The sequence below is a fragment of the Pristiophorus japonicus genome, chromosome 9, assembly GCF_044704955.1.
Source record: "Pristiophorus japonicus isolate sPriJap1 chromosome 9, sPriJap1.hap1, whole genome shotgun sequence".
NCBI classification, from domain to species: domain Eukaryota; kingdom Metazoa; phylum Chordata; class Chondrichthyes; family Pristiophoridae; genus Pristiophorus; species Pristiophorus japonicus.
In genome coordinates, this window is record NC_091985.1 from 224,613,596 (window position 1) to 224,639,765 (window position 26,170).

At 45.6% G+C, this 26,170-nt stretch overlaps 1 protein-coding gene and 1 long non-coding RNA gene across 2 annotated transcripts in view; both read left to right on the forward strand.

Moving 5' to 3' along the window:
• LOC139274172 (zinc finger protein 585A-like) overlaps window positions 1–26,170 on the forward strand; it is a 134,448-nt gene that overhangs the window by 69,136 nt on the left and 39,142 nt on the right. The window lies entirely within an intron of this gene.
• LOC139273815 (uncharacterized) lies at window positions 1,518–17,611 on the forward strand. Its single transcript, XR_011595386.1, has 3 exons — window positions 1,518–1,603; window positions 2,396–2,486; window positions 17,490–17,611. It is a non-coding gene; the product is annotated as an uncharacterized lncRNA (long non-coding RNA).

Below are 26,170 nucleotides of genomic sequence, written 5' to 3' on the forward strand. Positions count from 1 at the left end.
GATAGGGAGACAGACACATTATCATTCTTACACTTGGTATCAGTGTCTCCATATTACGCTCAGTAACAGTGCCACACCGTCATGTATAGCAACAGAGAGAGAAACAGAAACAGTATCATAGAAACATAGAAAATAGGTGCAGGAGTAGGCCATTCGGCCCTTCAAGCCTGCACCACCATTCAATATGATCATGGCTGATCATGCAACTTCAGTACCCCATTCCTGCTTTCTCTCCATACCCCTTGATCCCTTTCGCCGTAAGGGCCATATCTAACTCCCTTTTGAATATATCTAACGAAGTGGCCTCAACAACTTTCTGTGATAGAAAATTCCACAGGTTCACAATTCTCTGAGTGAAGAAGTTTCTCCTCATCTCGGTCCTAAATGGCTTACCCCTTATCCTTAGACTGTGACCCCTGGTTCTGGACATCCCCAACATCGGGAACATTCTTCCTGCATCTAACCTGTCCAATCCCGTCAGAATTTTATATGTTTCTATGAGATGCCCTCTCATTATTCAAAATTCCAGAGAATATAAGTCTATTCTATCCAGTCTTTCTTCATATGTCAGTCCTGTCATCCCGGGAATCAGTCTGGTGAAGCTTTGCTGCACTCCCTCAATAGCAAGAATGTCCTTCCTCAGATTAGAAGACCAAAACTGTACACAATAATCAAGGTGTGACCTCACCAAGGCCCTGTACAACTGCAGTAAGACCTCCCTGCTCCTATTGTGTTGTACTCATAAGTGTTTCCACATCACGCGAAATAACAGAATCCCGCCTTCACAGACAGTACAAGAGAAAGGGGAAAGCGACAGAGAGAGAAAGAGTGGGCTGAGAGAGAGAGAGAGAGAGAGACAGGGGAGTGCGAGGCAGGACGGTGAGACGCAGAAACATGCACAGTATCAGTTCTAGACTGACCTGTGAGGTCCGGTTTTATCCTGAAAGATCCCATTGAAGAGACAGAAGATGCAGTCCCCTCTCTTACTGATATTGTACCACAGACAGACACATTATTCGTCCCACACTGCGGGACAGTGTCAGAGAGTGAGAGAAACAAGGTCCCACATTTAACCTTCGCTTGTCTGTTGTACTCACTGTAATCTTGCAGCTCAGGCCCGTTCGGTATTACTCTCAGTGACCGAATGTTTCACTCTGATTAAATTAAACTGGAACAGTTTCTGTCAGATATTAACTCCTGCACAGTTCCAGCAAACACTCCTTACTCCCCCGTCCCTCCGATGTTTCTGCAGGATTGCTTTGTGAGGACAGGCTCACGAAGAGAAAAAACCCTGCACGGAATGATCCCAAATTGAGCATCTTAAAGGGGCAAGGCCCCCAGCTTTAAACATTCTCTGTCCTTGCCCCCTGGCCCAGTTCCTTTGCTCAGATTCTGATAAAAGTAAATCGAGAAAAGTGCACTTTGCTTTTTAAAAGGCTGAATTATTGCAGAGCTGCGCATGCGCGAATAAGCCCCGCCCCTCGAGTGAGCAGAAGAGCGCATGCGCCCTCCCGTCCCCCAGCCCAGCCTGTGAGCGCCATTCACTCAGTGAGCGGAAGAAGATGGTTTAAACAACCGGGAATGGAGACATCGCGGCCCCGGGGTAAGGCAGCGAGCAGCAGCCTCCTTACAGCAGCACATCGCTTTGGGAGCGTGTCCGCAGATGGGCTCAGAGATCGGCACTGAGTCCGGGGGAAGTTCAGGGGGAGTCGGACGCTGTGTGTAACAGGCGGAGTGGAGCAAGAACTGGTCTCAGTGCGTGGAGTGAGTGGGGGAAGGGAGAGGCCATTCTCGGGCTGTGTGTGGACAGCGTGTGTCCCGGGTAAGGGAGACAGAATGGGAAGGATCTGCTGTTGACAATCATTGCTGCTTTCTCCCTGCAAACCAGTAGTGAACGTTCCTGCTTTAGTTCCAGTCTCACCGTGTTTGTTGTCATTGGACAGTGAGCAGTGGAAGCAGAGCCGGACACTGAGGATTTATACAAGGAGCATCTATTGCAGGCACCGGGTGAGAAATGTGAAGGACATGTTTCAAACAGCGGCTCTTTGTTTTTGGTTGAACGGTTAGTACCCTGGGAGAGGAGAGCAGCAATCTGAGCTGTGGTAAAAGTCCGTGCCCCATCGGGTCGTCCCATTCCTGAAGCAGGGCAGGGCAGGGCAGGGGTTGGGTTGTGTCTGGATGTCAGTAAATTGCTGTAAATCTGCCCAACACACTTTGTGTGCAGAAGCTGAGTGCTGCAGTACTGCAGTGGAGTCAGACACTGACACTGTTTGTCTCGCTGGCTTCCCTTTGTGAATGTTCATAATGAATATTAATTGAACGATTACATTCATCACTTTAGTCTTTTCTACCTCTCCTATTCTTGAATGATCAGAGATACCTTCTCCTCCTACAGGCAAGGAATTGAAGGAACCGGAACAAATGTGAAGTTTCCTCCACCTGAGACATAAGGAACAGTGTAACCAGCTCTTCCTCACACACAGTAGGTACGGTACCGATCACTGTGCGGATACACAGACAGGTTATCCAAATTAAACATGTGTGAGGTGCTGAATGGCCTCCTCCTATTCCTGTGTAACAGGCCCGAGGGGGCTGATGGCCACCTCCTGTTCCTAAATTAACAGACTGGAGATACTGAGTGGCCTTCTCCTGTTCCTAATGTAATAAACACGAGGGGCTTAATGGCTTCCTCCTGTTCATATGTAACAAGCTCTCAGGGCAGAATGACCTTCCCCTGTACCTTTTGTATCAGGCTAGAATGGGTTGAATGGCCTCCTTTAGTTCTTATGTAACAGGTTCCAGGGGCTGAATAGCCACTTCTATTCCTGTGTAACAGACTCCAGGGGCTGAATAGCCTCCTCCAGTTCCTATGTAACAAGCTCGAGGGGCTGAATGCCCTCCTCCTGTTCCCATGAAACAATCCCGTGGGGATGATTGTCCTTGTCCTATTCCTATTCCTAATGTGACAGACCCGGGGGACAGAATTGCATCATTCTATTGCTTTTTAACTCCAGTTGCTGAATGGCCCTCTCCAGTTCCTAATGTAATCCGCTCAAGGAGCTGAATGGCCTCCTCAGTTCCTAATGTAATAGGCTCGAGGAGCTGAATGGCCCTCTCCTGCTCCCATGTCACAGGATCAAAGGGCTGAATGGCCTGCTCATGATCCTAATTTAACATGCTTGGGGGCTGAATGTCCTCCCCCAGTTCCTATACAACATGCTCGAGGGGCTGACTGTCCTCCCCAGTTCCTATGTAACATTCAGGAGAGGCTGAATGGACTCCTCCAATTCCTCTGTAACAGGCACGAGGGGCTGAATGGCCACCTCCTGTTCCTGGTTAACAGTTCCGAGGGGTGGAATTGGCCTACTCCTGTTCCTATGTAACAGACCTGAGGGACTGAGTGGTCTTCTCCTGTTCCTAATGTAAGAAGCTCGAGGGGATGAAAAACGTCCTGCTGTTCCCATGTCACACAATCAAAGGCTGAGTGGTCTGCTCATGTTTCTAATGTTAGAGAGGCTGAATTTCCTCTTCCCACATAACAGAATGGAAGGGCTGAATGGCATCCTCCTGATTCAATGTAACAGGCTCGAGAGGAAGAATGGCCTCATCCTGTTCCTGTCTAACAACTCTAGGTGTTGAACAGCCACCTCCTGTTCCTGTGTAATAAGTTAGGTGGGATGAGTGGCCTCCTCCATTTGCGTTATAAGATATGCGACTGGCTTATTGGCCTCTTCCAGTTCCTATAACATTCTCGGGGGGCTGAATGGTCTCCTCCAGTTCCTACGTAACATGCTTGAGGGTCTGAATGGCCTCCTCCTATTCCGATGTGAAAGGTTCCAGAGTAACAGTATCCAGTCGATGCATTGCCTCCACCAATTCCTTTATAGCAAGGCTAAGGTGCTGAATGCCCACCTCCTGTACCTATGCAACAATCTTGAGGGATTGAATGGCTGCCTGTTCATTTGTAACAGGTTGGAGGGGCTGAATGGCGTCCATCTATTCCTGTAAAGCAGATTCCAAGGCTGAACGGTCAACTCCAGTTTCTAATGTAACAGAGTCGAGGGGCAGAATAGCTCACTGTTCCTATGTAACAGGGACTGAATGGGCCTCTTCCTGTTCCTTATGTAACAGGATCCAGGGACTGAATGGCCTCCCCCTGTTCCTTTTGTAACAGACTCGAAGGGATGATTTGCCTTCAGGTTCCGTGTGCTGAAAGGCCTCCTCAAATTCCCAGATCCAGGGACTGTTCTTCCCTCTTGTTTTGGAAATAGCATCGGCAGTAAACAGGAGCTCAATGCTTCTTGCCCACCAGCTCTCTGATCGGGCTCCTCGCGCTGATTATGTTTTCTCATCTCGCTCAAACGTCCCCAAATGTTGCTTTCTTTTCCATCACCTCTAGAGTTATTAGTCAAGTTTGCATCGAGCAAATCGTGATCTCACCAGTAACAGCACTTTCCTGATGGTTATCTTCGAGGCTGCTTCTGACAATTTCTTCTGCGTAAATGTTAACCACCATAAGTAACTGAAAAGCTTAATTTCTACAGCAACAACAAACACTTGCATTTATGACAGATACAGAGTGAATCCCACACTCACTCACTGTACCACAGACTGTCAGATACAGAATAAGTCCCACACTCACTGTACCACAGACTGACAGATACAGAGTGAATCCCACACTCACTCCCTGTACCACAGACTGACAGATACAGAGTGAATCCCACACTCACTCACTGTACCCACAGACTGTCAGATACAGAATAAATCCCACACTCACTCACTGTACCCCTGACAAATATGATTTATATAACGTATTAATAGCTCGTCTCTACTCCAAATATTTTTGAATCACATTTGTCCACTATAATGTTAAAAACTGTTGTCTGTTGGGGCTGTCTCTGATCTGTAAATTTCACAGATATAGGATAAAACACTCTCACATACCAGAAACTGACCGGTACAGAATAAAAGCAACACGCAGATACGGAAACTGACAGATACAGAATAAATCCCACACTCACATACCAGAAACTGACAGGTACAGAGGAAACACACACTCGCTTAGCCCAGATTGAGAGATACGGAATGAATCCCACATTCACATAGCACAAACTGACATATAAAGGTAAAAATCTACACTCAGATACCAGAAACTGACACCCCACACATGTACCACAAACTGACAGGTACAGAAAAAAAACACAATCACATTCCAGAAACTGAGGTACATATTAATTCCTACACTCACACAGCAGTAGCTGAAATAAAACCCACATTCACATAGCAGAAACTAACAGGTATAGAATAAAACCCACACTCACATATCAGAAACTGATGTACACAATAAAACCCATACTCACATCTCAGAAATTGACAGGTACAGAATAAACCCCATACTCACATATCAAAACTTGACAGGTACACGATAAATCTCAAATCACATAGCAGATACTGACAGGTACAGAATAAATCTCACCTTCACCGCCAAATCTGACAGGTACAGAATAAAATACACACTCAGATAATAGAAACAGAGAGGTACAAAATAAATCCCACGTTCACATAGCAGAAACTGACAGGTACAGTATGGAACCCACACCCACGTATCTGAACAATAATATGCAAGTAAAACCCATACTCGCCTATCGGAAACTGACAGGGAAACACACACACCAGAGACTACGGAATGAGTAGAACAGTTTCGGCACTCTTACCCCAGTGTCAGGCTCTCACATTCGTTGTTTCAGTAATTCGGATGATAACTAACATGTTCTCAATGTGGCCCATTTAATTAGTGATAAAAGCAACTTGCGAAACAATCCCATTTTTGCTAATTTAATTTGTGACAAAAAGATGGTCTGAGCGTGAGCTAAAAACATGCTGCTCCTCCCCTCCCCACACAGTGTTTAAACCGACGGGAAGGGCCCAGGCGAGCTCCCCTCCTCCAGCTCTGTCAGCGGCTGCCGTTTCCTCTGTGCTGGGCTGATGATCGTTGAACATGTCTGGTTCTACTCTGCGATTGTGGGTTTTCGTCTGGCACTGTCAATTTTTGGTATTTGAGTGTTGATTTTCTTTGTGAGTGCGGTTTTACTCTTTATTTGTCAGTGTTTGATGTGCGAGTGTGGGTTGGATTCTGTATCCGTCAGTTACTGGTGTGTGAGTGTGGTTTTCACTCTCGACCTTTCAGTCTCTGGTATATAGCCACGTGATAGTCAGAGTAGGAATCGCAGGATAGCGCAGATGAATACGTGGCTTGAGCAGTGGTGCAACAGGGAGGGATTCAAATTCCTGGGGCATTGGAACCGGTTCTGGGGGAGGTGGGACCAGTACAGACCGGACGGTCTGCACCTGGGCAGGACCGGAACCAATGTCCTAGGGGGAGTGTTTGCTAATGCTGTTGGGGAGGAGTTAAACTAATATGGCAGGGGGATGGGAACCAATGCAGGGAGACAGAGGGAAACAAAAAGGAGGCAAAAGCAAAAGACAGAAAGGAGATGAGGAAAAGTGGAGGGCAGAGAAACCCAAGGCAAAGAACAAAAAGGGCCACTGTACAGCAAAATTCTAAAAGGACAAAGGGTGTTAAAAAAACAAGCCTGAAGGCTTTGTGTCTTAATGCAAGGAGTATCCGCAATAAGGTGGATGAATTAACTGTGCAAATAGATGTTAACAAATATGATGTGATTGGGATTACGGAGACGTGGCTCCAGGATGATCAGGGCTGGGAACTCAACATCCAGGGGTATTCAACATTCAGGAAAGATAGAATAAAAGAAAAAGGAGGTGGAGTAGCATTGCTGGTTAAGGAGCAAATTAAGGCAATAGTTCAGAAGGACATTAGCTTGGATGATGTGGAATCTATATGGGTAGAGCTGCAGAATACCAAAGGGCAAAAAACGTTAGTGGGAGTTGTGTACAGACCTCCAAACAGTAGTAGTGATGTTGGGGAGGGCATCAAACATGAAATTAGGGGTGCGTGCAATAAAGGTGCAGCAGTTATAATGGGTGACTTTAATATGCACATAGATTGGGTTAACCAAACTGGAAGCAATACGGTGGAGGAGGATTTCCTGGAGTGCATAAGGGATGGTTTTTTAGACCAATATGTCAAGGAACCAACTAGGGGGGAGGCCATCTTAGACTGGGTGTTGTGTAATGAGAGAGGATTAATTAGCAATCTCGTTGTGCAAGGCCCCTTGGGGAAGAGTGACCATAATATGGTGGAATTCTGCATTAGGATGGAGAATGAAACTGTTAATTCAGAGACCATGGTCCAGAACTTAAAGAAGGGTAACTTTGAAGGTATGAGGCGTGAATTGGCTAGGATAGATTGGCGAATGATGCTGAAGGGGTTGACTGTGGATGGGCAATGGCAGACATTTAGAGACCGTATGGATGAACTACAACAATTGTACATTCCTGTCTGGCGTAAAAATAAAAAAGGGAAGGTGGCTCAACCGTGGCTATCAAGGGAAATCAGGGATAGCATTAAAGCCAAGGAAGTGGCATATAAATTGGCCAGAAATAGCAGCGAACCCGGGGACTGGGAGAAATTTAGAACTCAGCAGAGGAGGACAAAGGGTTTGATTAGGGCAGGGAAAATGGAGTACGAGAAGAAGCTTGCAGGGAACATTAAGACGGATTCCAAAAGTTTCTATAGATATGTAAAGAGAAAAAGGCTAGTAAGGACAAACGTAGGTCCCCTGCAGTCAGAATCAGGGGAAGTCATAACGGGGAACAAAGAAATGGCGGACCAATTGAACAAGTACTTTGGTTCGGTATTCACTGAGGAAAACACAAACAACCTTCCGGATATAAAAGGGGTCAGAGGGAACTGAGGGAAATCCTTATTAGTCGGGAAACTGTGTTGGGGAAATTGATGGGATTGAAGGCCGATAAATCCCCAGGGCCTGATGGACTGATCCCAGAGTACTTAAGGAGGTGGCCTTGGAAATAGTGGATGCATTGACAGTCATTTTCCAACATTCCATAGAGTCTGGATCAGTTCCGATGGAGTGGAGGGTAGCCAATGTAACCCCACTTTAAAAAAAAAAAGGAGGGAGAGAGAAAACAGGGAATTATAGACCGGTCAGCCTGACATCGGTAGTGGGTAAAATGATGGAATCAATTATTAAGGATGTCATAGCAGTGCATTTGGAAAGAGGTAATATGATAGGTCCAAGTCAGCATGGATTTGTGAAAGGGAAATCATGCTTGACAAATCTTCTGGAATTTTTTGAGGATGTTTCCAGTAGAGTGGACAAGGGAGAACCAGTTGATGTGGTGTATTTGGACTTTCAGAAGGCTTTCGACAAGGTCCCACACAAGAGATTAATGTGCAAAGTTAAAGCATATGGGATTGGGGGTAGTGTGCTGACATGGATTGAGAACTGGTTGTCAGACAGGAAGCAAAGAGTAGGAGTAAATGGGGACTTTTCAGAATGGCAGGCAATGACTAGTGGGGTACCGCAAGGTTCTGTGCTGGGGCCCCAGCTGTTTACACTGTACATTAATGATTTAGACGAGGGGATTAAATGTAGTATCTCCAAATTTGCGGATGACACTAAGTTGGGTGGCAGTGTGAGCTGCGAGGAGGATGCTATGAGACTGCAGAGCGACTTGGATAGGTTAGGTGAGTGGGCAAATGCATGGCAGATGAAGTATAATGTGGATAAATGTGAGGTTATCCACTTTGGTGGTAAAAACAGAGAGACGGACTATTATCTGAATGGTGACAGATTAGGAAAAGGGGAGGTGCAAAGAGACCTGGGTGTCATGGTACATCAGTCATTGAAGGTTGGCATGCAGGTACAGCAGGCGGTTAAGAAAGTAAATGGCATGTTGGCCTTCATAGCGAGGGGATTTGAGTACAGGGGCAGGGAGGTGTTGCTACAATTGTACAGGGCCTTGGTGAGGCCACACCTGGAGTATTGTGTACAGTTTTGGTCTCCTAACCTGAGGAAGGACATTCTTGCTATTGAGGGAGTGCAGCGAAGGTTCACCAGACTGATTCCCGGGATGGCGGGACTGACCTATCAAGAAAGACTGGATCAACTGGGCTTGTATTCACTGGAGTTCAGAAGAATGAGACGGGACCTCATAGAAACGTTTAAAATTCTGACGGGGTTAGACAGGTTAGATGCAGGAAGAATGTTCCCAATGTTGGGGAAGTCCAGAACCAGGGGACACAGTCTCAGGATAAGGGGGAAGCCATTTAGGACCGAGATGAGGAGGAATTTCTTCACCCAGAGAGTGGTGAACCTGTGGAATTCTCTACCACAGAAAGTTGTTGAGGCCAATTCACTAAATATATTCAAAAAGGAGTTAGATGAAATCCTTACTACTAGGGGAATCAAGGGGTATGGTGAGAAAGCAGGAATGGGGTACTGAAGTTGCATGTTCAGCCATGAACTCATTGAATGGTGGTGCAGGCTAGAAGGGCCGAATGGCCTACTCCTGCACCTATTTTCTATGTTTCTATGTTTCTATATGTGTGGATTTTATCTGTAAATTTCAATCTCTGGTAGGCGAGTGTGGGTTTTACTCTCGGTCAGTTTCAGGTAATGTGGGCTTTAATCTGTACTGGTCAGTTTCTGGTACGTGAGTGTGAGTTTTATTTTGTATCCATCAGTCTATGTGTGAGTATTATTCTGTGAATGTCAGTCTCTGGGATGTGTATGTGGGTTTTCCTCCTGTCAGTTGCTGTTATGTGAACGTGTGTTTTATTCAAGTATGTGAATGTAGATTTCACTCTGTACCTGTCAGTCTCTTGTGTGTGAGTGTGGCACTTTTTATCTGTACCTGTCTGTTTCTGTTATGAGTGCAGTTATATTCTATACATCACAGTTTCTGTTATGTGAGTGTGGAGTTTACCACATTCTACCTGTCTGTCACTGGTATGTTAATGTGTGTATGTTTTCTGTACCTGTCAATGGCTATATGAATGTTGATTTCATTCTGTGCCTTTAAGTGTCTGGTACAGCTGTGGTATTGTGGGTTTGACATTGAATCAGTCAGTCACTTTCAGGTGAGTGTTGATTTTACTCTCTACCTGTCACTCTCTGATATGTGACTGTGTTTTATTCTGTATCAGTCCATCTCTGGGAAGTGAGTGTGGGTTTTATTCTGTATCTATCTGTTTCTGATATTTGAGTAAGGGTTTTAATCAGCACCTGTAAGTTTCTGTTATGGGAGTGTGGTTTTTAGTCTGTATTTCTCAGTCTTTGGCATGTGAGTGTGGGTATTACTCTGTATCTATCAGTCTCTGGAAAGCAAAAGTGTTTTTTTCTGCACTTGTCAGTTTCTGGTGAATGACTGTGGAGTTCACTATCTATCTGTCTCTGGTATGCGAGTGTGAGAATTTGTCTGTAGCTGTAAGGGCCTGGTATGGGAGTGTGGGTTTCACTATCAGTCAGTCAATCTCAGGTACTGGAAGTGATTGTGATTCTCTCTCAATCTGTCAGACACATTGAATGAGTGTATGAATCATTATGTTTCTCTCAGTCTCTGGTATTGTTTGTGAGCATGGGATTGATTATGTATCTGTTAGACTGGTGATGTGTGAGAGTGTGGGATTGATTATGTATCTGTTAGACTGGTGTTGTGTGGGATTGATTATGTATCTGTTAGACTGGTGATGTGTGAGAGTGTGGGATTGATTATGTATCTGTTAGACTGGTGTTGTGTGGGATTGATTATGTATCTGTTAGACTGGTGATGTGTGTGAGTGTGGGATTGATTATGTAATTGACAGTCTCTTGTACTGAGCTATTCTTGCTCTGTGTGACTGTTGGATTTGGTTCCGTCTCCACCTGCTGCAGGCGGATGATAGGTTGAGATTATCGATGACTGTCTCAGGAGGAGGTTTGGTTCAGTCCATTACCTCCATTTCTCTGCTCTTGTAAGTTAGCTGTTGGGTTTGAGAGTCAGTGTACAGACACCAGTGTGAATTGACACCGTGTCAGTGTCTAACTGATCGTGGGTGAGAGTAAGGGAGTGAAATTGGATCTGCCTTTCAGTGCGATATGATTGGACTTTGAAATAACATATTATTGTACTACTCCAAGTGACTGTGGGATTCATAATATAACTCTGGAAATTCGGATCACTGTGGGACTGACAGCTTCTGCTGCCTGTGACAATATGATTGAGGTCAGTTCTGTGTCTCTGCGCTCTGTGAGTGATAATGTACTTACTGTGTGTGAGAAGGAGCTGCCTGCACTGTTCCTTGTGTTCCGGGTTGAGGAAAGATCAAATTTATTCTGGCTTGAAGTATTTTGCTGAGAATAATAATAGGAGAACACTATTAGTTATGATATGGACAGAATATGGAGAGAATATAAAAATAAAGTTATTTATTACAATGCGTTTGTTTGTAATAAAGTAAAGTATCTGGAGAGAGGAATCCGTGATACAAACAGTGTCATTGCCTGATCTCACTGCAGTGCAGCGGCACTCAGATTCCCCACACCAGGTGTGTAGGATGGTTCTATAGTAAGTTATCAGCATCCAGACACAACCCAAACCCAGCACTGGTCCATGAATGGGACCACCCGATTGGCACAGTCCAGGTTTATATCTCCCACTCCCATGGGACTACCTGTAAAATTCTGAATTCCTTCCTGGAATATAATCACAGGTACTTGGGCTGTACAACAATTGTTCTCAGTCTATTGAAACCAAGTTGCGGACCTGTGTCATTAACAAAATGTCACAGTGACCGGATCCTGATGTATCCGAGGGAGTGACAATGTATCTCTCGGTTCTGAGAATTCAACGCACCCAAACAAAATAACCCATTTTTGAAATGTCTCCTTTCACACTCCTCTTCTGGTGCCTGCAATAGATGCACTTTGTGACACTCCTCACATCCTCACTCTCAGGCTGTGTTTTCACTGTTCAATGTCCAAGAACAAGCACTGAGATTGGAACTGAATCAGGAACATTCATTACTGATTTGGGGAAAGAAAGCAGCAATGATTTGAAAGAGCGAGGTGGTTTACTTTCTCTGTTACCTTACACTGTACACACACAGCCCGAGAATGGCCTCGCCCTTCCCCCATTCACTCCATGTTCCAGAACTAGTACCTGCTCCACTCTGCCTCTTACAGACAGCCCCCGACTGCTGCTGAACTTACCCCGACTCAAAGCCCATCTGTGGACACAGTCCCAATGCGATGAGCTGCTGTAAGGAGGCTACTGTTTGCTCCCTTACTCGGGCCCGGAATATCTCCGCTCCCTGCAGCAGATAGACAGGCAAAAACACTTTATAAAAAAAAAAAAAAAAATTCAAATTACATTGTAAATAATACAATAAGGAGTATACAATAGTAAAATCACTATAATAAAGATTAATTATAATTAAACAAAAATAATATATACCATAATTATAAATTAAGTTAAAATTAGAAACTCAGCAATTGAAGCAAATTAAATCAGTTATTAGCTTTCTTTAAGATTAATTCCCTGTCCAGTGATTCAATTAATATTGGAAGAACCAATCTCCATCTTTGTGATGTCCTAATTTTATTACTTTTTATTTCTCATTTCGTCCCCTTGACAGGACCTGTGTTGGCTCCAGACTCGAGCTGCTTCCAGCTGCTCCAGGGTCAAAACTCCCTCCTGCTGCTCCAGGTTCAAAACTCCCTCGTGCTGCTCCAGGTTCAAAACTCCCTCCTGCTGCTCCAGGTTCAAAACTCCCTCCTGCTGTTCCAGGTTCAAAACTCCCTCGTGCTGCTCCAGGTTCAAAACTCCCTCCTGCTGCTCCAGGTTCAAAACTCCCTCCTGCTGCTCCAGGGTCAAAACTCCCTCGTGCTGCTCCAGGTTCAAAACTCCCTCCTGCTGTTCCAGTGTCAAAACTCCCTCCTGCTGTTCCAGGTTCAAAACTCCCTCCTGCTGTTCCAGGGTCAAAACTCCCTCCTGCTGTTCCAGGGTCAAAACTCCCTCGTGCTGCTCCAGGTTCAAAACTCCCTCCTGCTGCTCCAGGTTCAAAACTCCCTCCTGCTGTTCCAGTGTCAAAACTCCCTCCTGCTGTTCCAGGTTCAAAACTCCCTCCTGCTGTTCCAGGGTCAAAACTCCCTCCTGCTGTTCCAGGGTCAAAACTCCCTCCTGCTGTTCCAGGGTCAAAACTCCCTCCAACTGTTCCAGGGTCAAAACTCCCTCCTGCTGTTCCAGGGTCAAAACTCCCTCCTGCTGTTCCAGGGTCAAAACTCCCTCCAACTGCTCCAGGCTCGTGCTGCCTCCGTTGTCAGGGACACGCTTATGTTTAAATAAAAATAAAAAATGCTGGAAAAACTTAACAGCGTCTGTGGAGAGAGAAACAGTGTTAACATTTTGTTAATCCTTCATCAGAATTGGAAAAAGTTAGAGCTGTAACAGGATTTGAAGCAAGTGTAGAGGCAGGGATAGGGGGTGGGGGGTGGTGAGGAAAGAACAAAAGGGAAGGTCTGTGATAGAGTGGAAGGCAGAAGAGATTAAGAAACAAAAGGGATGATGGTGCGAGGCAAAAGGAGATGGTAAGAAACAAAAGATGAGGACTAAGAGATGATTAAGTGGAGAAAAATAGAGTATGAGAGGAAACTTGCAAGGAACATAAAAAAATGTCTGCAAAAATTTCTATAAGTATGTAAAAAAACAAGATTAGTGAAGACAAATGTAGGTCCTTTAGAGACAGAAACAGGAGAATTTGTAATGGGAAACAAGGAAATGGCAGAACAATTAAATAAATACTTCGGTTCTGTTTTCACGGAAGAAGACACAAATAACCTTCCAGAAATGCTAGGGAACAAAGGGTCTAGTGAGCAAGTGGAATTAATGGAAATGATTATTAGTAAGAAAATAGTGCTGGAGAAACTAATGGGACTGAAGGCAGACAAATCCCCAGGGCCTGATGATCTGCATCCCAGAGTATTAAAAGAGGTAGCCATGGAAATAGTAGATGCATTGGTTGTCATCTTCCAAAATTCTATAGATTATGGATCAGTTCCTGCAGATTGGATGGTGTCAAATGTAACCCCACTATTTAAAAAAGGAGGGAGAGAGAAAACGGGGAACTACAGACCGGTTAGCCTGACATCAGTAGTAGCGAAAATGCTAGAGTCTATTATAAAGGATGTGATAACGGCACACTTAGATAATATCAACGGGATTAAACAAAGTCAACATAGATTTATGAAAGTAAAATCACGTTTGACAAACCTACTGGAGTTTTTTTGAAGATGTAACTGATATAATAGATAAGGGAGAACCAGTGGATGTAGTGTATTTGGATTTTCAGAAGGCCTTTGATAAAGTCCCACATAAGAGGTTAGTGTGCAAAATTAAAGCACATAGGATTGGGGGTAATGTATTGGCATGGATTGAAAATTGGTTAACTGACAGGAAACAGTAGGAATAAACTTTTTTGGGGTGGTGGGTAGTGACTAGTGGGGTACCACAGGGATCAGTGCTTGGACCCCAGCTATTCACAATATATATATATATATAAATGATTTGGATGAGGGAACCAAATGTAATATTTTCAAGTTTGCTGACGACACAAAACTAGGTGGGATTGTGAGTTGTGAGGAGGATGCAAAGACGCTACAAGGCGATTTAGATAGGATGAGTGAGTGGGCAAACACAAGGCAGATGCAATATAACGTGGATAAATGTGAAGTTATCCACTTTGGTGGGAAAAACATAAGGACAAAGTATTATTTAAATGGTTATGACTTGGGAAGTGTCGATGTACAGAGAGACCTGGGTGTCCTTGTACACCAGTCATTGAAAGCAAACAAGCAGGTGCAGCAGGCAGTTAGGAAGGCAAATGGTATGTTGGCCTTCATTGCAAGAGGATTTGAGTACAGAAGCAAGGATGTTTTACTACAGTTATACAGGGCCTTGGTGAGACCGCACCTGGAGTATTGTGTGCAGTTTTGGTCTCCTTACCTAAGAAAGGGTATACTTGCCACAGAGGGAGTGCAGCGAAGATTCACCAGACTGATTCCTGGGATGGCAGGATTGTCGAATAGGAGAGATTGGGTCGACTAGGCCTGTATTCACTAGAGTTTAAAAGAATGAGGGCGGATCTCATAGAAACGTATAAAATTCTGACTGGGTTGGACAGACTGGATGCGGGGAGGATGTTTCTCCTGGATGGGAAGTCAAGAACAAGGAGGTCTCAGGATACGGGGTAGGAAATTTAGGACCGAGATGAGGAGAAATTTTTTCACTTGGAGGGTGGTGAATCTGTGGAATTCTCTACCACAGAAGGTTGTGGAGGCCAAGTCACTGAATATATTTAAGAGGGAGATGGATTGATTTCTAGAAACAAAAGGCATTAAAGGGTATGGGGAAAAGCAGGAATATGGTGTTGAGATAGAGGATCAGCCATGATATTGAATGGTGGTGCAGCCTCGAAGGGCCGAATGGCCTACTACTGCTCCTATTTTCAATGTTTCTATGAGTCTTGATAGGGCGTAAATGGAGATGGCAGAATCATCAACAGCTGCCATGGGAAAGACAAAAAAACAGAAAAGAAAAAAAATATGAGCAGAAGTTCTGGTTTGAAATTGTTGAACTCTTATGTCGAGTCCAGAAGGCCTAAACAGAAGATGAGGTGCTGTTCCTCGAGTTCTGTACTCAGCTTCATTAGAACAGTGTAGGAGGCCGAGGACAGAGATGTGGGAGTGGGAGTGGGCCGGAGACAGGCGACCAGAGGCTCAGGGTCACCCTCGCGGACTGAATGGAGGTTTTCCACAAAGCAGTCACCCAATCTGTGTTTGAACTCCCCATTGTAGAGGAGACCACATTGTGAGCAGGGAATACATTATAAATTGAAAGAAGTACAAGTAAATCGCACTGTTTTACCTGGAAGGAGTGTTTGGGGCCCTGGACAGTGGGAATGGAGGAGCGAAAAGGGCAGGTGTTGCAGCTCCTGTGCTTGCACGGTAAGTTGCCGTGGAAAGGGGAGGGGTGCTGAGGGTGACTGTGGAGTGGATCAGCATGTCTCAGAGGGAGCGATCCCTTCGGAATACTGAGGGGAGGGGAAGATGTGATTGGTTGTGGGACCACCCTGGAGGAGGCGGAAAGGGTCCAGGATGATCCATTGAATGTGGAGGCTGGTGGGGTGAAAGGTGAGGACAAGGGGAACCCCATCGTGGTTCTGGGAGGGCAAGGAAGGGGTGAGAGCAGAATGGCGAGAAATAGAACAGACACGGTCAAGGGCCATGTTAACCACAGCAGAGGAGAATCCTTGGTTAAGGGAAAAGGGACATATCAGAGGCACTAGTGTGTAAGGTGGCATCATCAGAGCAGATGCGACGGAGATGAGAAATGGGTGAATGGAATGGAGTCCTTACAGGAAGCGGGGTGGGAGGAACTGTAGTCCAGGTAGCTCTGGCAGCCAGCAGACAGTCATTGAATGTTTGTCAATAGCCTATCCCCAGAAATGGAGACAGAGAAGTCAAGGAAGGGAAGGGAAGAGTCAGATATGGACCATGTGAAGGTAAGGGAATGGTGGAAATTGGAAGCAAAGTGAATGAAATTTTCTAGTTCAGGGCGAGAGCAGGAAACCGCACCGATACGGTCATCGATGTACCAGAAGAAGAGGTGTGGGAAGGAACTGAGGAGGACTGGAACAAAGAATTTTCCACATATCCCACAAAAAAGCAGGCATAGCTAGGACCCTCGCGGATTCCCATAATTTGGAGGAAGTGAGTGGAGTCAATGGAGAAGTTGTTCAATGTGAGAACAAGTTCAGCCAGGCGGAGGAGGGCGGTGGTGGATGGGGACTGGTTGGGCCTCTGCTCGAGGAAGAAGCAGAGCCCCCTCAGGCTGTCCTGGTGGGGGATGGAAGTGTAGAGGGATTGGACATCCATGGTGAAAAGGAGATGGTTGGGGCCAGGAAACTGGAAACTGTTAAAATGGCAGAGGGCATCAGAAGAATCATGGATGTAGGCGGGAAGAGACTGGACAAGGGGAGAAAAAAATAGAGCTGAGATCGGGGTGAAACGATGGGTCTACCAGGGCAGTCCTGTTTGTGGATCTTGGGAAGGAGGTAGAAGCGGGCTGTGCGTGGTTGGGGGTCTTTGAGGTTGGCGGCCGTGGAGGGAAGATCTCCAGAGGCATTGAGATCAGTGACAGTCTGGGAAACAATGGTTTGATGTTGGGTAGCGGGGTCATGGTCTGGGGGAGGTAGGAGGAGGTGTCAGAGAGTCGGGTGGCACATTCTGTATCGCACTGCAGGCTGGGTGAGACAGCCGCCATTAAATGTCTTGATCTTCCACCTGACGGGAATGTGATTGGAAGCAGGTGAAATGTGTTTGGAGCAAGGACAACAAAATAAACTGAAACCCCAGCACTTGGTGTCATTAAAAACTGTCACACTCAGTGTAGACGCGCCCACAATTTAGTCAACTCTGGAAAATATTTTTTCCAGTCATTTTTATTAATTTAGATTTATTGAATGTTGTGACTGACGCCTTCAATTAATGTTTATTTTCCAACTGCAGCTCACTCTGATTCCACTGGTGGATGATAATCGCCATCAGCCATTCAGAGGGAAGCAGATGCCCCCTTCTTAAAGGGCACAACCCATAAAGACTGGAACTTCACCACAATTAAAAGGAAACTTAGCAGATTAAATTAGAGTTCTGTTTGCTGGGGTGATGATGCACTCCAGTCCCTCCGGTACCCACCAGTCGCAGAAGGCCAACTACAGCTCAGGACCACAGATGTTGTGTGACACTCTATGGAAAGCCTTCTGGAAGTCTCTAGACAACATCCATTGACAATCTCTTATCTACTTTATTAGTGACCAATAATCATGGAATCATACAGTGCAGGAGGAGGTTATTCAGTCCATCGAGTCTGTGCCGGCTTTTTGAAAACCTCTCCAATTAGTCCCACATCCCCGCTCTTTCCCCAGAATCCCATAACTTCTCCCTTTCAAGTACATTTCCAATTTCTTCTTGAAAGTAATTTCCACCATTTTTCAGGCAATGCGTTCCACGTGGCTAGGAACAGAGAGCAGTGGTTACTAGAATTCTTTGAGGATATAACGAGCATGGTGGATAGAGGTGTACCAATAGATGTGGTGTATTTAGATTTCCAAAAGGCATTCGATAAGGTGCCACACAAAAGGTTACTGCAGAAGATAGAGGTACGCGGAGTCAGAGGAAATGTATTAGCTTGGATAGAGAATTGGCTGGCGAACAGAAAGCAGAGAGTCGGGATAAATGGGTCCTTTTCGGGTTGGAAATCGGTGGTTAGTGGTGTGCCACAGGGATCGGTGCTGGGACCACAACTGTTTACAATATACATAGATGACCTGGAACAGGGGACAGAGTGTAGTGTAACAAAATTTGCAGATGACACTAAGATTAGTGGGAAAGCGGGTTGTGTAGAGGACACAGAGAGGCTGCAAAGAGATTTGGATAGGTTAAGCGAATGGGCGAAGGTTTGGCAGATGGAATACAATGTCAGAAAGTGTGAGGTTATCCACCTTGGGAAAAAAACAGTAAAAGGGAATATTATTTGAATGGGGAGAAATTACAAAATTACAACATGCTGTGGTGCAGAGGGTACTGGGGGTCCTTGTGCATGAATCCCAAAAAGTTAGTTTGCAGGCGCAGCAGGTAATCAGGAAGGCGAATGGAATGTTGGCCTTCATTGCGAGAGGGATGGAGTACAAAAGCAGGGAGGTCCTGCTGCAACTGTATAGGGTATTGGTGAGGCCGCACCTGGAGTACTGCGTGCAGTTTTGGTCACCTTACTTAAGGAAGGATATACTGGCTTTGGAGGGGGTACAGAGATAAAAAGAGTACAAAAGGCCCAACGCGGCGGCAGTCGGGAGCAGCGTGTGGAGGTGCGTAGAGGCGCGTGAGTTCCGGGGTCGGCGAGAGGCCTGCAAAAGGCCCAGCCGGTGCAGCTATAGGGAGAAGGCAAAAAAGAAGTAGAAAGAAACAGAAAGGTAATGTCACAGCCAAGGGGGTAAGTGATTGGCTGGTGATTGGTGAGTAGGTTTTCTTTTTTCTCTTCTATAACAGTAAGTAAACTTTAGCATTGTTGTTGCCTATCTAAGGGTTAAGTCATGGCAGGAGAGCTCGGTCACGTGTTATGCTCCTCCTGTACCATGTGGGAACTCAGGGACGCCTCCAGTGTCCCTGACAACTACGTGTGCGGGAAGTGTATCCACCTCCAGCTCCTGACAGACCGCATTGCATAGTTGGAGCTGAGGATGGATTCACTCTGGAGCATCCACGATGCTGAGAATGACGTGAATAGCACGTTTAGTGAGTTGGTCATACCGCAGGTGAAGGGACAACAGCCAGCTAGGGAATGGAAGACCAGCAGGAAGAGCAGTGCAAGGAAGGTAGTGCAAGGGTCCCCTGTGGTCATGCCTCTGCAAAACAGATACACCGTTTTGAGTACTGTTTAGGGGGATGACTCATCAGGGGAGGGCAGCAGCAGCCAAGTTCATGGCACCATGGCTGGCTCTGTTGCACAGGAGGGCAGGAAAAAGAGTGGGAGAGCGATAGTGATAGGGGATTCGATAGTAAGTGGAATAGATAGGCGTTTCTGCGGTCGCAACTGAGACTCCAGGATGGTATGTTGCCTCCCTGGTGCAAGGGTTAAGGATGTCTCGGAGCGGGTGCAGGACATTCTGAAAAGGGAGGGTGAACAGCCAGTTGTCGTGGTGCACATTGGTACCAACGATATAGGTAAAAAAAGGGATGAGGTCCTACGACATGAATTTAAGGAGCTAGGAGCTAAATTAAAACATAGGACCTCAAAAGTAGTAATCTCGGGATTGCTACCAGTGCCACGTGCGAGTCAGAGTAGGAATCGCAGGATAGCTCAGATGAATACGTGGCTTGAGCAGTGGTGCAGCAGGGAGGGATTCAAATTCCTGGGGCATTGGAACCGGTTCTGGGGGAAGGTGGGACCAGTACAAACCGGACGGTCTGCACCGAGGCAGGACCGGAACCAATGTCCGAGGGGGAGTGTTTGCTAGTGCTGTTGGGGAGGAGTTAAACTAATGTGGCAGGGGGATGGGAACCAATGCAGGGAGACAGAGGGAAACAAAAAGGAGACAAAAGCAAAAGACAGAAAGGAGATGAGTAAAAGTGGAGGACAGAGAAACCCAAAGCAAAAAACAAAAAGGGCCACTGAATGTAAAGGGGCTGCAGGAGGGGTCAAAACTAAAAATCATGGATTAAAAACTAGTATTAAAACATCGAAATAAAGTAAATGAGTTGACGGCACAAATCATTACAAATGGGTATGGTTGCATGGTGGCCAAGACTGGGAATTAAACATACAGGGGTATCTGACGATTCGGAAAGATAGACAAGAAGGTGGGGTAGCTCTGTTAATAAAGGATGATATCAGGGCAGTTGTGAGAGACGATATTGGCTCTAATGAACAAAATGTTGAATCGTTGTGGGTGGAGATTAGAGATAGTAAGGGGAAAAAGTCACTGGTGGGCGTAGTTTATAGGCCCCCAAATAATAACTTCATGGTGGGGCGGGCAATAATCAAGGAAATAATGGAGGCATGTGAAAAAGGAACGGCAGTAATCATGGGGGATTTTAACCTACATATCGATTGGTCTGAGCAAATCGCACGGGGTAGCCTGGAGGAGGAATTCATAGAATGCATACGGGATTGTTTCTTAGAACAGTATGTTACAGAACACTATCTTAGATCTGGTCCTCTGTAATGAGACAGGAATAATAAACGATCTCCTAGTAAAAGATCCTCTCGGAATGAGTGATCACAGTATGGTTGAATTTGTAATACAGATTGAGGGTGAGGAAGTAGTGTCTCAAACGAGCATACTATGCTTAAACAAAGGGGACTACAGTGGGATGAGGGCAGAGTTGGCTAAAGTAGACTGGAAACACAGACTAAACGGTGGCACAATTGAGGAACAGTGGAGGACTTTTAAGGAGCTCTTTCATCGTGCTCAACAAAAATATATTCCAATGAAAAAGAAGGGCGGTAAGAGAAGGGATAACCAGCCGTGGATAACCAGGGAAATTAAGGAGAGTATCAAATTAAAAACCAATGCGTATACGGTGGCCAAGGTTAGTGGGAAAATAGAAGATTGGGAAAATTTTAAACGACAGCAAAGAATGACTAAGAAAGCAATAAAGGATAGATTACGAAGGTAAACTTGCGCAAAACATAAAAACGGATAGTAAAAGCTTTTACAGATATATAAAACGGAAAAGAGTGACTAAAGTAAATGTTTGTCCCTTAGAAGATGAGAAGGGGGATTTAATAATGGCAAATGTGGAAATGGCTGAGACCTTAAACAATTATTTTGCTTTGGTCTTCACAGTGGAAGACACAGAAACCATGCCAGAAATTGCTGGTCACAGGAATGTGGGAAGGGAGGACCTGGAGACAATCACTATCACTAGCGGGGTAGTGCTGGACAGGCTAATGGGACTCAAGATTGACAAGTCCCCTGGTTCTGAGGAAATACATCCCAGGGTATTAAAAGAGATGGCGGAAGTTATAGCAGATGGATTCGTTTTAATCTACCAAAATTCTCTGGACTCTGGGGAGGTACCAGCGGATTGGAAAGCAGCTAATGTAACGACTCTGTTTAAAAAAGGGGGCAGACAAAAGGCAGGTAACTATAGGCCGGTTAGTTTAAAATCTGTAGTGGGGAAAATGCTTGAAACTATCATTAAGGAAGAAATAGCGGGACATCTAGATCGGAATAGTGCAATCAAGCAGACGCAGCATGGATTCATGAAGGGGAAATCATTTTTAACTAATTTACTGGAATTCTTTGAGGATATAACGAGCATGGTGGATAGAGGTGTACCGATGGATGTGGTGTATTTAGATTTCCAAAAGGCATTCGATAAGGTGCCACACAAAAGGTTACTGCAGAAGATAAAGGTACGCGGAGTCAGTGGAAATGTATTAGCATGGATAGAGAATTGGCTGGTTAACAGAAAGCAGAGAGTCAGGATAAATGGGTCCTTTTCGGGTTGGAAATCGGTGGTTAGTGGTGTGCCACAGGGATCGGTGCTGGGACCACAACTGTTTACAATATACATAGATGACCTGGAAGAGGGGACAGAGTGTAGTGTAACAAAATTTGCAGATGACACAAAGATTAGTGGGAAAGCGGGTTGTGTAGAGGACACAGAGAGGCTGCAAAGAGATTTAGATAGGTTAAGTGAATGGGCTAAGGTTTGGCAGATGGAATACAATGTCGGAAAGTGTGAGGTCATCCACCTTGGGAAAAAAAACAAAAAAAGGGAATACTATTTGAATGGGGAGAAATTACAACATGCTGCGGTGCAGAGGGACCTGGGGGTCCTTGTGCATGAATCCGAAAAAGTTAGTTTGCAGGTGCAGCAGGTAATCAGGAAGGTGAATGGAATGCTGGCCTTCATTGCGAGAGGGATGGAGTACAAAAGCAGGGAGGTCCTGCTGCAACCATATAGGGTATTGGTGAGGCCGCACCTGGAGTACTGCGCGCAGTTTTGGTCGCCTTACTTAAGGAAGGATATACTGGCTTTGGAGGGGGTACAGAGACGATTCACTTGGTTGATTCCGGAGATGAGGGGGTTACCTTATGATGATAGATTGAGTAGACTGGGTCTTTACTCGTTGGAGTTCAGAAGGATGAGGGGTGATCTTATAGAAACATTTAAAATCATGAAAGGGATCGACAAGATAGAGGCAGAGAGGTTGTTTCCACTGGTAGGGGAGACTAGAACTAGGGGGCACAGCCTCAAAATACGGGGGAGCCAATTTAAAACCGAGTTGAGAAGGAATTTCTTCTCCCAGAGGGTTGTGAATCTGTGGAATTCTCTGCCCAGGGAAGCAGTTGAGGCTAGCTCATTGAATGTATTCAAGTCACAGATAGATAGATTTTTAACCAATAAGGGAATTAAGGGTTACGGGGACCAGCCGGATAAGTGGAGCCGAGTCCACGGCCAGATCAGCCATGATCTTATTGAATGGCAGAGCAGGCTCGAGGGGCTAGATGGCCTATTCCTGTTCCTAATTCTTATGTTCTTATGTAATGGATAATCTTTATCCAAGAATTATGTAAATTCTGGTGTCCCCGAGTCAATGTTGGGACTATTGCTCTTCTGAATATAGAGAAATTATCTGAGCTTTGGTGTATGGGCCACAAGATCAAAATCTCCAGATGGCTCACTTTGGTGATCATCATCATAGGCGGTCCCTCGAACGAGGATGACTTGCTTCCACATGAGTTCATAAATGTTTCAATGAAGGACCCGATGTACCAGTCCTGAACTCCAGGGGTGGAAGATGCCTGTGCGTGGATTTTTTTAAGGTGTGGTGACCATTGCACACCAGCCACCACACGGGCTTGACAGAGCTAGGCCTTTATCCAGTGCCAAGGGTTAAGCAGGACGACTGGAGACCTGCTCTGCTGCACGGACCTAGTGCGCACACATATCGCAGTGTGGGCTGGCCCGTGCTGCCCCAGGGCCCTTGGCTCTTCTGGGTGCCGTACCCGCATTCGCCGCACCTCCGCCATGATCTCTCACCACCACTACCTTGATAGCCTTGCTTAGATAGGTCACATGGAAAACTTTGCAAATGCAATATTGCCAAGAATCAGGTGGTGTTGGTTGAAGGAGAAATGCTGGCCAGGAAATTGGGAGGCCTCCCAATAGTGCCGGGGGATCTTTTAATATCCAGGCAAACAGGGCCTCGGTTCAACTTCTCGTCTAAAAGGTGGCACTTCCGACACTGCAGCACTCCCTCAGTACTGCACTGAAACCTCAGCATGGATTTATGAAAGGGAAATCATGCTTGACAAATCTTCTGGAATTTTTTGAGGATGCAACTAGTAGAGTGGACAAGGGAGAACCAGTGGATGTGGTGTATTTGGACTTTCAAAAGGCTTTTGACAAGGTCCCACACAAGAGATTGGTGTGCAAAATTAAAGCACATGGTATTGGGGGTAATGTACTGACGTGGATAGAGAACTGGTTGGCAGACAGGAACCAGAGAGTCGGGATAAACGGGTCCTTTTCAGAATGGCAGGCAGTGACTAGTGAGGTGCCGCAGGGCTCAGTGCTGGGACCCCAGCTATTTACAATATACATTAATGATTTAGATGAAGGAATTGAGTGTAATATTTCCAAGTTTGCAGATGGCACTAAGCTGGGTGGTGGTGTGAGCTGTGAGGAGGCCGCTAAGAGGCTGCAGGATGACTTGGACAGGTTAGGTGAGTGGGCAAATGTATAGAAGATGCAGTATAATATGGATAAATGTGAGGTTATCCACTTTGGGGGCAAAAACACGAAGGCAGAATATTATCTGAATGGCGGCAGATTAGGAAAAGGGGAGGTGCAATGAGACCTGGGTGTCATGGTACATAAGTCATTGAAAGTTGGCAGCAGGCGGTGAAGAAGACAAATGGTATGTTAGCCTTCATAGCTAGGGGATTTGAGTATATGAGCAGGGAGGTCTTACTGCAGTTGTACAGGGCCTGGAATATTGTGTTCAGTTTTGGTCTCCTAATCTGAGGAAGGACATTCTTGCTATTGAGGGAGTGCAGCGAATGTTCACCAGACTGATTCCCAGGATGGCAGGACTGACATATGAGGAGAGACTGGATCGACTATGCCTATATTCACAGGAATTTAGAAGGATGAAAGGGGATCTCATAGAAACATATAAAATTCTGACGAACTGGACAGGTTAGATGCAGGAAGAATGTTCCCGATGTTGGGGAAGTCCAGAACCAGGGAACACAGTCTAAGGATAAGGGGTAAGCCATTTAGGACTGAGATGAGGAGAAACCTTTTCACTGAGAGAGTTGTTAACCTGTGAAATTCCCTACCGCAGAGAGTTGTTAGATACAGAGTAAAGCTTCCTCTACACTGTCCCATCAAACACTCCCAGGGCATGTACACGGGCGTGTTACTAATGGCTTCCCTGGATCCCAAGGCTGGGAGCGGCGCTCTGGAAGGTATGGGGAGCTCAGACTTGTCCATGATAATAACCAACAGCAAGAGAACTGAAATAATCCAGAGTAATGAGGTGTTGGTCATGGCTCAGTGGTAGCATTCTTGTCTCTGAGTCAGTAGATTGTGGATTGAAGTCCACCTCCAGAGCCTTGAGCATAAAATCTAGGCCGGCATTCCAATGCAATACAGAGGGAGCGCTGCACTGTCAGAGGTGCCATCTTTCACATGAGACGTTCAATCAAGGCCCCATCTGATCTCTCAAATGGGCATAAATGATCCCATGACATTATTCAAAGAAAAAGGGAGTTTACCCCAGTGTCCCTCAACCAACATCACTAAAACAGATTATCTGGCCATTATCACATTGCTGTTTGTGGGAGCCTGCTGTGTGCAAATTGGTTGCTGCATTTCCTCCATTACAACAGTGACTGCACTTAAAAAGCACTTGCTTGTCAAGTGCTTTGGCATGAAAAGCACTTTATAAATACAAGTCTTCCTTTAACAAAGGAGAAAAGGCTCAAAAATGGAACAGGATATCAATTAGTCTCCTCTTGGAGAAATCAAGGAATCGACTGTATGTTGGAAACAAAGCTGATTTATTTGAGAGTTGTTTGACAGAGGGTGCAGAAAAGATATACAAGAATGGTTCCAAGGCTGAGGGACTTCAGTTATGTGGATATACTGCAGAAGCTGGGGTTGTTCTCCTTACAGCAGAGAAGATTGAGAGGAGATTTGATAGAGGTGTTCAAGATCATGAGGGGTATAGACAGAGTGGATCCAGAGGACAAAAGGTGATTGGCAAAAGAACCAAAGGCGACATTAGAAAAAAAAAATTTACGCAGCGAGTGGTTAGGATCTGGAATGCACTCCTGAAAGGGTGGGAGGCAGACTCAATTGTCGCTTTCAAAAGGGAATTGGATAAGTACCTGAAGGAAAAAATTCACAGGGTTACGGGGCAAGGGCGGGGGAGTGGGACTAGCTGAGGTGTTCTTGCAGAGAGCCTGCATGGGCTTGATGGGTCGAAAGCTGTAATCATTCTATGATTCTAAGCTTTCCAGAAAATTAAACTCCAGCCCAGTTATAGGGATTAATTACATCAGTGGCAACAAACCCCTTCTGTCCAAGTGAACACGGTTCAGTCCTGGATGTGATTAACAGCAGAATCCACACCTGCAGTGTGAACTCGCTGGTGTCTCAGTAGGTGGGAC